The sequence below is a fragment of the Scyliorhinus torazame genome, chromosome 3 (assembly GCF_047496885.1).
Source record: "Scyliorhinus torazame isolate Kashiwa2021f chromosome 3, sScyTor2.1, whole genome shotgun sequence".
In the NCBI taxonomy this organism is placed as follows: domain Eukaryota; kingdom Metazoa; phylum Chordata; class Chondrichthyes; order Carcharhiniformes; family Scyliorhinidae; genus Scyliorhinus; species Scyliorhinus torazame.
This window is the reverse complement of record NC_092709.1, coordinates 293,013,860-293,026,680: the sequence shown is the minus strand read 5'-3', so window position 1 is coordinate 293,026,680 and position 12,821 is coordinate 293,013,860. Positions and strand designations below refer to the sequence as shown.

Below are 12,821 nucleotides of genomic sequence, written 5' to 3'. Positions count from 1 at the left end.
TGATTTCATGCTTCAAGCCTGTTTCTGGGAGGAGCGTATTACTGTATTCTATTGGGCTTCCACACCCCTTTGGCAGTGACTGGAAAATGACTTAAGTATAGATCAGCCATTTTTAAAATTGGGGCTTAATTTTAAGGCTGGCTAGGAGGCATTTTGCTCTGCTGCTCATGTTTGCCAGACAGTTTATATTACACTGGATAATAATCATTATGATCAGTACTGCAATCGCAGTTGAAGGTTGAAATTGAAATGCCCATGGTTGCCTGAGAGGGCTCCATTTTTGTTTCTTTCCGATATGCTGCCACTCCCCTCGCACCTCCACCATGAAACCTGCTCACCATTTCAACTTTTTTTTCTTCCAGAACTGATATTTAGTGCAAGGTTATCATTTCTGGACTTCACTGGATTTCACTGCCTCCCAGCCAGATTTGTAGGTACCCAAATCCTGGAGCTGCCAGTCACTCAATGGTGGCTGTAATTGAATCTTGCCATTTTTTTTCAACTCTGGTTGCCCGCTGGCTGCACGGTGGGCCAGTGGTTAGGACGGCTGCCTCATAGCGCCAGGGACCCAGGGTTGATTCCGATATTGGGTGATTGTGTGGAGTTTGCACGTTCTCCCCGTGCCTGCGTGGATTTCCTCTCACAGTCCAAAAGATGTGCAGGTTAGGTGGTTATATAGGGTTATGGGGATAGGGCAGGGGACTGGCCTAGGTAGGATCCTTTTTTGGAGGGTCGGCACAGATTCGACGGGCTGAATGGCCTCCTTCTGCACTGTAGGGATTTATGATTCATGATGCCTCAATATTTCACCTTAGAATTAGGCAGGATCTGATATTTCTGGCTTGCAACAGGCCTCATGTGAAGAGGATCATGGAGTGAGGCACTGGTCATTGAGAAATCCACCATTCCTCAATTCCAGCTGCTACTTGAGCTGTGCAAAAATCAAATATACCCATTCCTTGGCTGATTTAAATGTTTCCTATCGGTCTTCTAATTTTCATTTTTAGAAACACGTTGGCTCTTTATTTAGTTTCTAATGTTCTTTCAATGTTTTTCTTCTTTTCTAAAGCTGTACAGACAGTAGCAGCCTTCATTTATTTTCTGCAATAGACCATTGATCATGTGTAGCACCGATGACGACTTTAACTTAGTTATTTGTTGGGAAACTCTCACCCATGCATTTGCTACTTCCAGACTTAACAATTTCAATATGCTCTCCGCTTGCCTCCTATCTTGTTGCAGGTTCCATGAACGACCGTATCTGAAACTCTGATGGCTGCATCCTTCCACCAAATCCTGTTCCCCCTCACCCCTGTGCTTCTGGACTTACATTGGCTCCCAGTCTGTTAATGCCCCGATCTCAACCTTGTTTTCAAATGCACCTTTACTCTCTTTCCTTCCTATTTGTGTAACCTCCTCGAGCTTCACAACTCTCCAAAATCTCTGTGCTTCTCCAAATCATGACCATCTCCAAGTTTCATTGTTCCACCAATGGTGGCTGTGCCATCAGCTGACTAGGCCCTAATCTCTGGAATTCCCTCCCTGAATTTCTCTGACTCTCTCTTTTCCTCTCTTTTCTCCTTTAAGGTGCTCTTTTAAGCCTACCTTTTTGACAAAGCCTATGGTCATTTTTTTAAATTTCACCTCATGTGGCTCAGTGTCAAAGTTTGTTTTACTTTGTTCTTGTGATCTGCCTTGACACACGTTACTACATTAAAGTTACTCGATAAATGTTAGTTGATGTTGTTATGAGAGCATCCCAATCAATCCAGATTGTGGGTGGGATTTTCTGCCTCCTCCGCAGAGTGTTTTCCAGCAGTGTAGGTGGCCTGCCTTTGGCCGGCAGTGGGATCTTCTGGTCCTGCAGATGCCCAGGGGGTTTTGCATGCCTCAACCCCTCCGCCACTCGGGAGTGCGCTGTGGAGCTGGGTCGGGGTGGCAATGATGGACCAGAAGATCCTGCCCATGAGAACAGCAGGACGACTTTGACCCATGCTCTTATATGTTAATGAGTGTGATAGAAGCCGATTTTGTGGCCCTCCTTATTCTAGAGAGACTAAAGCTAGTAGAGCCTATCACAACTTTAGTTAAGGTCAGCTAACTCAACTCAGACCGGGAATAAAATCACGGCCTTCTAGCCTATGTGTGCATGTGGTTCCATTAATAGCACTTTCAACTCTGACGCAGAAGGGTGAGGATTCAGATTTAATCTCTGACTTGACCTAACGTTGCAGTACAGCAATGAAAGAGTGCAGCATTGCACCAAGTGCTGGTCACAGATGAGATCTTAAATATATGACACAACAACATGAAAGAAATGAACTGGTGTAAATTTGGCCACAGTGTTTTACCTACATAATAACAGTGATTACATTTCATCAAAATTCAGTTCAATAAGGTTTGAGTAACTCACCTCCTGACTTCACAAAATCTGTCCATCATCTCGGCACAATACAGGAGTATGATGGAGTGCTCTCCACTTGCCTGGATGCGTGCAGCTCCAACAACACGCAAGAAATCAACATCATCCAGGAGAAAGCAGCCCGCTTGATTGGCATCCCATCCACCACCTTAAGCATTCACATCTTCCACCACTGACACACTGTGGCAGCAGTGTATACCATCTACAACAGTGTTTTTCAAACTTTTTTTCCAGGGACCCATTTTTACCAACCGGCCAACCTTCGGGACCCAACCTGGCCGACCTACGCAAACAACGCCAGCCGACCTTCGCGGCCCACACCGGCCGACCTTCGCGGCCCACGCAGGCCGATCTGCGCGACCCACCATTTTCTCTTACCTTGTTTGTTGCTGACAGAAATGGAGGAAATGGTTTTGGGTCCCTTTAGCCCCAATGGTCCCTTTGTTCCTTTGGTCCCTTTGACACCCCAAACTTGAAAAAAAAAGGCTGCGACCATATGGAAAAAAATGCAGCCGCACTGCGCATGCATGTCCGACCATCGCCGCATTTTTTGTATCTGTTCGTGGCCATTTTGAACTCCCTCCCTAACAGCACTGAGGATATGTCTGACTGCAGCAGTTCAAGAAGGCAGCTCGGCCACCATCTCCTCAAAGGTTTATAGATGTGGGCAATAAATGTTGGCCTAGCCAGTGGCGCCCACATCCCATGAGATAATAATAAAAAAATCTCCTCTTTCTTCCCATTCAAACATACTTCTTTGCAAACATTTTTAGATTCAACAGAACCTTTTACCAGCTGGGAAGCCCGCAAATGAATTGCAGGATAATTTTATTCCATGAAATGTAATTTTAATCTTGGGCTATAATTATGAAGTGAATTGCAGAGATAACATTTTACTGAATAAGCAATCTGCAACATTTCTTTTTCGATGAATAAACAAAAACGAATAAACACCTAAGCAAACTGGCAAAACCAGTTCCAGGATTTACCTTCTCTCTCTCTCTATCTCTGCCAATTGTCTGAGTCCAAAATAAGTGCATTTGGACAGTTTCAATATAGGTCCTAATTGATAAAAATGTCTCAACATAAATCAAACCACAAAACAGATAGTTTGCTGTTCAGTTTGGTGTCGTTGCATCAGTGGTTTAGATTTATCGCTTCGATTCTCCTATTCTGTTCAACCGTGATGATTTCCTGAACCTGAAGGCCACTGACCTTTCACAGAGGTTTCTGAATAGAGAGGAAAACAATGGTTTCATTTGACAGTGCTGGAGGATGCCAAGTACAGGAACAGAAAAGTCACACTATAGTGTAATTTGGCTAGAGCTGAGATGTCTTCAAGTGTGGCAGTACCCTGCAATTCAGGAAAATTGAACTTTAAACCTTAATCTGAATTTCATGTCAAACTCTATGAACATTGACCATCCTCCCACACATTATTAGTGCATTTTAGATTTGGACACTTCCTGTAAAGTGCCACACTTAGTACCTGTGACATGTTCCCATTGCTTACATTTCAGTCATACGACTTTTGTTTTGACTGTCTGTCATATTATTGTCACAATTTTCTGCCACAACAATTTGCATTAATTGGAAGTCTTTTGCTATTTAAAACAAATCCCAGAACACAGAGAGGTGTGCGAAGAAAAAGAAAATTGATGCTGGGCCAAAGAAGAAGATATTCGGAAGAATGACCAAAAGCTTGATCAAAGAGCTACGGTTTACAAAAGGTCTTAAAGGAAGAAGGGAAGACAGAGAGGGAGATGGGTTTAGGAAGGCAACGGCAGAGTACAGGTGTTTGAAAGCACGTAAGCCATTGGTGTGATAAAGTGAGAGGAAAGTATACCCGAGGCCATAAGAGTGGAAAGTTTAACTAGTGTTGCGGCAATAACCCTGGAAGAGGTTACAAATGATGGGCGTGTGTGAAAGGACATAAACATAAAGAAAATAACTTTAAATTGCACCCCCTCTCTTGTCCCCATCCATATGCCCGTAACCCCTGGTTCCCACCATTAGATCCCAAGACCAACAATGCTTCACTACACAGCACCTGTGGCACCACAATCCTGTCACACTCATTCCTACAACACACCTACCTTCAATATGGGAATCAAAAAAAGCAAGGGATACAAATGAACTTCTCAGTTGAACAAATACGTAATCATGATCAGGACAATATTTTACAGTTTCTCCACAAATATTCACATAATTTTGGTACTTGAGCTTCAGAATATCACTACGTTCCCGGACACTGCTCTTGAATAACAAAGAAACATATTCGGTCGCCATAATTTAATGGCGCTGTGAACGAACATTATATTACAAAACAACATTCCCATTCTCACTCACCATGAGCAATGCCATTTGGAAACTACTCATATTTACAAATAAATACAGAACATTTGAGGTAACAAAATTAGCTGTTTGTTGTTTATTGAGTTAAACATTTTATTTTTGTTTTCAAGATGTAATTGGTGGTGAGGAAAGGCATTTTAATTAGTTTGCTCTTTAACATGAGTTCCAGACAGGCAGTCTCTCAGTTACACTTCCAGCCTAGAATCAGGTTTCTCTGCCCAGTACATATGTGGAAGATCCTGAGCTTTGTTGCCATTCCCAGCAAAGATGTCTGTATTTTGAACTGTATCTGATGACGCAGCAACACAGCCATGGGGGTCAGAGTTCATCCCTTGCGCACACCTTCATATCAGGAACAAACCATTCCCTTGGGGTGATGGGAAGCACTCTCTCTTCCACAATCCCCATGTTAATCCATTGCCCACCGGCTGGGAAGATGCCGAGGAACACTGAAATTTTGTGAGTTTATGGACCATTCCTTCAAGTCTAATAGATATGTAAATGTGTGCGGCACGGTAACACAGTGGTTAGCACTGTTACTTCACAGCGCAGGGACCTGGGTTTGATTCCCGGCTTGGGTCACTGCCTGTGCGGAGTCTGTACGTTCTCCCCGTGTCTGCGTAGTGTTGCTCTTATTAGCCTTAGTTTTATTAGCTCTAATTCTGTCGCCTTTGCTCACGAGTCTCCAGGTATCTTTCTGATAAATGTGTGCGGCACGGTAACACAGTGGTTAGCACTGTTACTTCACAGCGCAGGGACCTGGGTTTGATTCCCGGCTTGGGTCACTGCCTGTGCGGAGTCTGTACGTTCTCCCCGTGTCTGCGTAGTGTTGCTCTTATTAGCCTTAGTTTTATTAGCTCTAATTCTGTCGCCTTTGCTCACGAGTCTCCAGGTATCTTTCTGATACCGCCACGTGGTTCAAGCTCTAGTTATGATTAATAAGACAGCACACCGCTTAGTAAGAGTAAAATGAATGGGCATTTATTATGTACAGCAATAAATATTGCCACAATAATCCTACTTTCTAAACTACTACCTACCACTATTGGCCAATACTTAACTTTTGGGAATGGCCTACCAGGTCAGGGAAACAAATGGTTTATCAAATTGGGTCTGGCCTGCGGGATTCAAAGGCTGATACAGGTCGATGGCTAGGAGCCTCTATCGGGTAGCGATCGCTGGAGTCAAACTTACGGTTGCTGGTCGATGGTTCTTGCGAAGGTTTTGAGCAGGAGAAGAAGGGAGAGAAGGGTCGATCTGAACTTGGCCCCTATTTTTATAGTTCCCGGGGGCTACCCGCCTCTCGGGGCGGACCTTGACCCTGGTCCCAAGTGATTGGACTTGTTCCCAATCACTGGGTTCGATATGCTCCAATAATGGGGCGATTCCTTGATCGGGGGGTGGTCGTTCACCTTTCTTTGTCTCGGCCACTGCTGGCGCCGAGAGGTCTGGATCGGCATTCAATTGCTAATATGTTGCAATTGTTCCCGGGGATAGCCGATTAAACTGCAGATGTCTGGGTTGATGTGCTGCTAATGGTCGCAGGTACTGATCTGGGCCGACTTCCCCAGAGCCGAATACGCTGTTCTGTCTGCAGCTGTCCGTTTGTGCCCTGTTGGCTGCTTTTCCCATCAGCCTTTTCAGTTAGCCATTTTACATCGGGTTTTGGCCAAATTAATCGGGAATCAGCCATTTTAGGTGGCTACAGTAGGTTCCCTCCGGGTGCTCCGGTTTCCTCCCATAAGTCCCAAAAGACGTGCTTGTTTGGTGAATTGGACATTCTGAATTCTCCCTCAGTGTACCCAAACTGGCACAGTAGTGTGGCGACTAGGGGATTTTCACAGTAACTTCACTGCAGTGCTAATGTAAGCCTACACGTAACACTTATAAAGATTATTGTTATTATTATATTATTATTATGTATGCATTATTTAAAAAAATAAAGACAGAAGACTGACGAGAAAAGTGTTCATCTATGAGGTAATGCCAAGAAATATATTGTAGGAAAAAAGCAACAGCCGCAGGGAGCTTTGCCTGTTTGCTGTTAAATGGCTCATTTTATCATGGCCCAAGTTAGAGCTGTTGCTGCACCTCTGATAGTCAACTTTACTGGAATCAATTCATAACGCCTGCAACACGTCATCATCACTTCTCGTAACTTCAGGAGTGTTCTGCATAACTTTTCCTTTATACTTATTTACGACTGGACTAAATTTTTCTAATCTGTATGAATGTAGATGCATCTGTTTTACCATTTCTCTTTACCTTTTTAGTCATTAATAAACTTACCCTATCGCAACTCAAGAAAGCCTGGTTAAATTGGCTCCTTTTTCAACATAACTATTGGGACTTGAACCTTGTCAGATTAAACGTTGTTGCTACCAGAAGAGCGTGGGTTGTATAAAAACAGTCATTCCCCCTCATCTGGGTTTGTAACAATTTGGGGGTATCCCAGCCGGACGGTGACAAATCGAGGTGTCCCACCCAGATCAACTGTTTTGGGGGAATCTCTCCTGAGGCTGGTCTTAATAATGGTCATTCCCTGACACTTACATGGGACAAACATTACTTGAACCTAGCTTGGCATCCATCGCAGTCTGGAGATGTGGCTTGGATGATTTATTATTTAACTATTTGTGAGTGAAACTGAACACTGTGCAATCATCAACAAGCATCCCTGCCTTATGATGAGGGGAACATCACTGATGCAGTGATATTGGAACTAGGAAGATACCCTGAGGAACACCTTCAGCAATGTCCTGGACCTGTGTGAATTGGCCTCCAAAAGCCAAAAACTTGAACCATCATTTTTTTTCCCAGGCAGGCATCCAGCCAGTGGATAGTTTGCCCCAATTCCCATTGACTTAAGTTTTACTTGAGCACTTTGATACCGCACTTAATCAGATGCTTTCATGATTTAGCAGAGCAGGTGGATACAGTGCTTAAGAAGATTTACTTGCCTTTATTAGCCGAGGCATCGAGTTTAAGAGCAGGGAGGATATGCTGGAACTGTATAAACCATTGGTTAGATCACTGCTAGAGTACTTTGTGCAGTTCTGGAATTATTATAGGAGGGGTATGATAGCTCTTGAAATGGTGAAAAGGAGATTTACCAGGATGTTGTCGGGCTGGAGAGTTTTAGTTGTGAAGAGAGATTGGATAGACTTGGATTGTTTTCCTTGGAGCAGAGAGACTGAGGGGGGCATGATTAAGATGTATAAAATTATGAGAAGCAGTAGACGGGAAGAAACATTTCCCCTTAGTGGAGGGATCAGTGACCAGGGTGCATAGATTTAAGGTAAGGTAAGGTTTAGAGAGGATGTGAGGAAAAATGTTTTTACCCGAGAGTGGTGAGAGTGTGGAACTCGCTGCCTGAAAGAGTGGTGGAGGCAGAGACCCTCATAACATTTAAGAAATATTTAAATGTGCACTTGCGATTCAAAGGTATACAAGGCTATGCGCCAAGTGAGAGGGAAATGGGATTAGAATAAATTAGGTGGTTATTTTTAACTGGTTCAAACTCGAAGGGCCGAAGGGCCTTTTCTGTGCTATATGGCCCTATATCAAGGACAGGCACTTTCACACACCTTTTAATTGATCTCTTTTGGCCATGTTTAGACCAAGGTTATCATTTGGCTGAAGTCAAATTGTTCTGTTGGACCCCTAACTGTGTATTGGTGAGCAAGTGCTGCTTCACTGCTAACGATTCGTTCTATCACATTGCTGATGATTAAGAGGAGGCTGATAGGGCAGTAACAGGTTGGGTTGGGTTTATTCTGATTTCTGTGTACAGGATCTAGCTGGATAATTTTTTCACATTCTTGTTTGATGCCAGTGCTGTAGCTGCAATGGAAACAAATGGTGCTTAGAAGAGGAATAATGAATCATCAGCTGAGGGAAATGGGATGTGGTAATTAGCAAGAGGTTCCTTTACACATGAGACTACGAGAGATTGGTACTGTCAATGTTCAAGATTTCGAGAGGCCAATTTCCCCTTCTGTGCCTTGGGCTCTGGTGGAACAGGACGTATCCAAGGGTAATGATGGACGAGGCTAAAGTGCTGGATGATAGATATGATACTGGAGGTATAACTGTGAGGCTGTTACTTAATTAATCAACGAGGCAAGTGCGATTTATTCTTGGTTTTCTTTTTAAGCTGAATGGCTTGTTAGGTCACTTCTGAGGACAGTGAAAAATTGACACCTTTTTTTCAATTTCCAGACTGAAGTAAAATTCTCCAGCCACCGCTTACCTCCTCTGAATCAACTAGTCCTAGCCTCTGGATTTAAAGTCCGATAACATAACTGGCAGAACCTAGGGTTAAGTAGGTCATGGAACACTTATGAAACTTTAAACAGGCCATGGGACACTTATGAGACTGGGAGATTGACATTCCCAAAGGATATGGGGAATACACACTCCCCACTGAGGGGCGGGGCATCCCCTTCTACATCCTGCATCAAACCGGAGGGTCATGAACTATGAGTGGCCCTCCTGGAGGAGAGTAACTGCTCTGTACTCTTGTTTTGTTGCATTAAACCTTTTTCCTTTTGATTCAACTTGTACGACTCCTTTCCGGACCTTACAATAATAACCATTGAATACTGAACCACTGAATATTGTCTTTGTAGTGCTACAATGTATCTTCCCAACTATCAAAGAATAAGCCCAAAATGGAATCTAGTTTGTACTTATCCATCATCGTATTTAATGGAAGGTTTGATAGAAGACGCATATTCAAGCCAGCGCACAAAGCAAAGTAGGTTGCGAAGCTACAAAATAACTCACACAAGCTTGTCTTTTAAAAGCGGAAAAGAATTATAACAAAGTATGATGTCTGAGTGATGTACACACAAAGATCACAATGGACAGTGCGGGATATCTCCTGTAACATAGAAACATAGAAGCTACATTTTACTCTTCTGAACTCCGGCAGATACAAGCCTACCATGTCCAAACGTTCTTCATGAGACAATCTTCAATATCAAACCAAGCTAGAGTCACAGACAGACTTTCGGCGGTTGTGGCAAGGACTAAACAACATAACGGGCTACAAAGCGAAGCCGAACAGTATCTCTGGCAGCAGCGCACCCCTCCCCGATGAACTCAATGCATTCTATGCTCGGTTCGAGCAGGTAACCAACAATCCACTGTCGAGTGCCCCAGCAGCCCATAATTCACCCATACCCAACATCACAGCTTCCAAAGTCAGATTGGCCTTCCTGAAAGTGAACCCTCGGAAGGCGAGGGGCCCGGACGGGATCCCTGGTCGCGCACTCAGCCTGCGCGGACCAGCTGGCAGAGGTATTCACGGACATCTTTAACCTGTCCCTACTCAATTCCGAGGTCCCTACCTGCTTCAAGAATCATACCGGTACCAAAGAAGAACCACGCTACGTGTCTCAATGACGACCGACCAGTGGCCCTCACTTCAGTCATAATGAAGTGCTTCGAGAGGTTGATCATGAAGCACATCACCTCCATACTCCCAGAACGCCTTGATCCACTGCAATTCGCATACCGCTGCACATCAGACACCATTTCCCTGGCCCTACACTCATCCCTAGAGCATCTCGAAAACAAGGACTCCTAAATTAGACTCCTATTTATTGACTACAGCTCCGCCTTCAACACCGTAATCCCAGCCAAGCTCACATCAAAGCTCCAAAACCTAGGACTTGGCTCCCCACTCTGCAACTGGATCCTCGATTTTCTGACCAACAGACCACAATCAGTAAGAATGAAAAACAACACCTCCTCCACAATAGTCCTCAACACCGGCGCCCCGCAAGGCTGCGTACTTAGCCCCCTACTCTACTCCCTGTACACACACGACTGCGTGGCAAAACTTGGTTCCAACTCCATCTACAAGTTTGCTGACGATACGACCATAGTGGGCCGGATCTCGAATAACGACGAGTCAGAATACAGGAGGGAGATAGAGAACCTAGTGGAGTGGTGCAGCAACAACAATCTCTCCCTCAATGCCAGCAAAACTAAAGAGCTGGTAATTGACTTCAGGAAGCAAAGTACTGTACACACCCCTGTCAGCATCAATGGGGCCGAGGTGGAGATAGTTAGCAGTTTCAAATTCCTAGGGGTGCACATCTCCAAAAATCTGTCCTGGTCCACCCATGTCGACGCTACCACCAAGAAAGCACAACAGCGCCTATACTTCCTCAGGAAACTAAGGAAATTCGGCATGTCCACATTAACCCTTACCAACTTTTACAGATGCACCATAGACAGCATCCTCTTGGGCTGCATCACAGCCTGGTATGGCAACTGCTCGTCCCAGGGCCGCAAGAAACTTCAGAGAGTCGTGAACACAGCCCAGTCCATCACACAAACCTGCCTCCCATCCATTGACTCCATCTACACCTCCCGCTGCCTGGGGAAAGCGGGCAGCATAATCAAAGACCCCTCCCACCCGGCTTACTCACTCTTCCAGCTTCTTCCATCGGGCAGGAGATACAGAAGTCTGAGAACACGCACGAACAGACTCAAAAACAGCTTCTTCCCCACTGTCACCAGACTCCTAAATGACCCTCTTATGGACTGACCTCATTAACATTATACCCTGTGTGCTTCATCCGATGCCAGTGCTTATGTAGTTACATTGTATATGTTGTGTTGCCCTATTATGTATTTTCTTTTATTCCCTTTTCTTCCCATGTACTTAATGATCTGTTGAGCTGCTCACAGAAAAATACTTTTCACTGTACCCCGGTACACGTGACAATAAACAAATCCAATCCAATCCAATCTGCCCATTCCAGGTGTTATTCTTGTAAACATTCTCTGAACTTCTTCCAAAGCATTTACATCTTTCCTGCGCCAGGGACCTGGTTTCAATTCCAAACTTGGGTGACTGTGTGGAGTTTGCACTTTCTCCCCGTGTCTGCGTGGGTTTCCTCCGGGTGCTCCAGTTTCCTCCCGCAGTCCAAAAATGTGCAGGTTGGATGGACTGGACATGCTAAATTGTCCCTTAGTGTCTTAAGGTTAGCTGGGATTTCATGGTTACGGGGATAGGGCAGGGGGATGGGCTGAGATTGTTTGCTCTGTCAGAGGGTTGGTGCGGACTTGATGGGCCCAATGGCCTCCTTTTGCACTATAGGGATTCTATGAAAACTGTGCACAGTACTCCAAATGTGGTCTCAATATTGCCCTGTACAACTGACGCATAACCTTGCTACATTTGTATTTAAATTCCCCTCGCAATAAACAATTAAATTTGATTAGCTTTCCCAATTATTTGCTGTCACCCATACTAGTCTTTTGTGATTCATGCACGAGGACACCCAGATCCCTCTGCATCTCAGAGCTCTGCAAACTCTCACCAATTAGATAATAAGCTTCTTTTTTTATTCTTCCTGCCAAAATGGACAATTTCACATTTCCCCACATTATACTCCATTTGCCTGATTTTTGCCCATTTACTTAACCTTTCTCTATCTTTCTGTAACCTCCTTATGTTCTCTTCACAACTTACTTTCTTCCTACCTACCTTTCTTTCATCAGAAAATTTAGCTACCATCCTTTCATCCAAGTCATTTTGACAAATTGTGAACAGTTGAGATCCTAGCATTGATCTCTGTGGCACATCATTCATTACATCTTGCCAATCTGAAAAGGACCCAATTATGCATTCTCTTTGCTTCCTGTTAGCCAGCAAATCTTCCACCCATGCCAATATGTTACCCCCGATAACATGAGCTTTTTGGGGGAATAATCTTTGATGTGGCACCCTATGAAATGCCTTCTGAAAACCTAAGTACAGCATATCCACCGCTTCTCCTTTATCCACAGCACGTGTTACTTCCTCAGAAAACTCCAATAAGTTGGTTAAACATGACTGCACACATGTGAACGAGCACTGTGATGGACAGAATCATCGAAGCAGTGAAGAGCAATATCCCTCCATTCGTGATATATCAAGCTGACATAAATTCATGCTGCCATTGTGATCTATTCAATAACAATCACCCCAGGTTGGATTAGATTAGGAGTGGGACATCCTGGCCGAGGCATATGCATCTCATGG

At 44.3% G+C, this 12,821-nt stretch overlaps 1 protein-coding gene across 1 annotated transcript in view; it reads left to right on the top strand.

The window, feature by feature from the left end:
• dcc (DCC netrin 1 receptor) overlaps positions 1 to 12,821 on the top strand; it is a 1,735,814-nt gene that overhangs the window by 1,190,461 nt on the left and 532,532 nt on the right. The window lies entirely within an intron of this gene.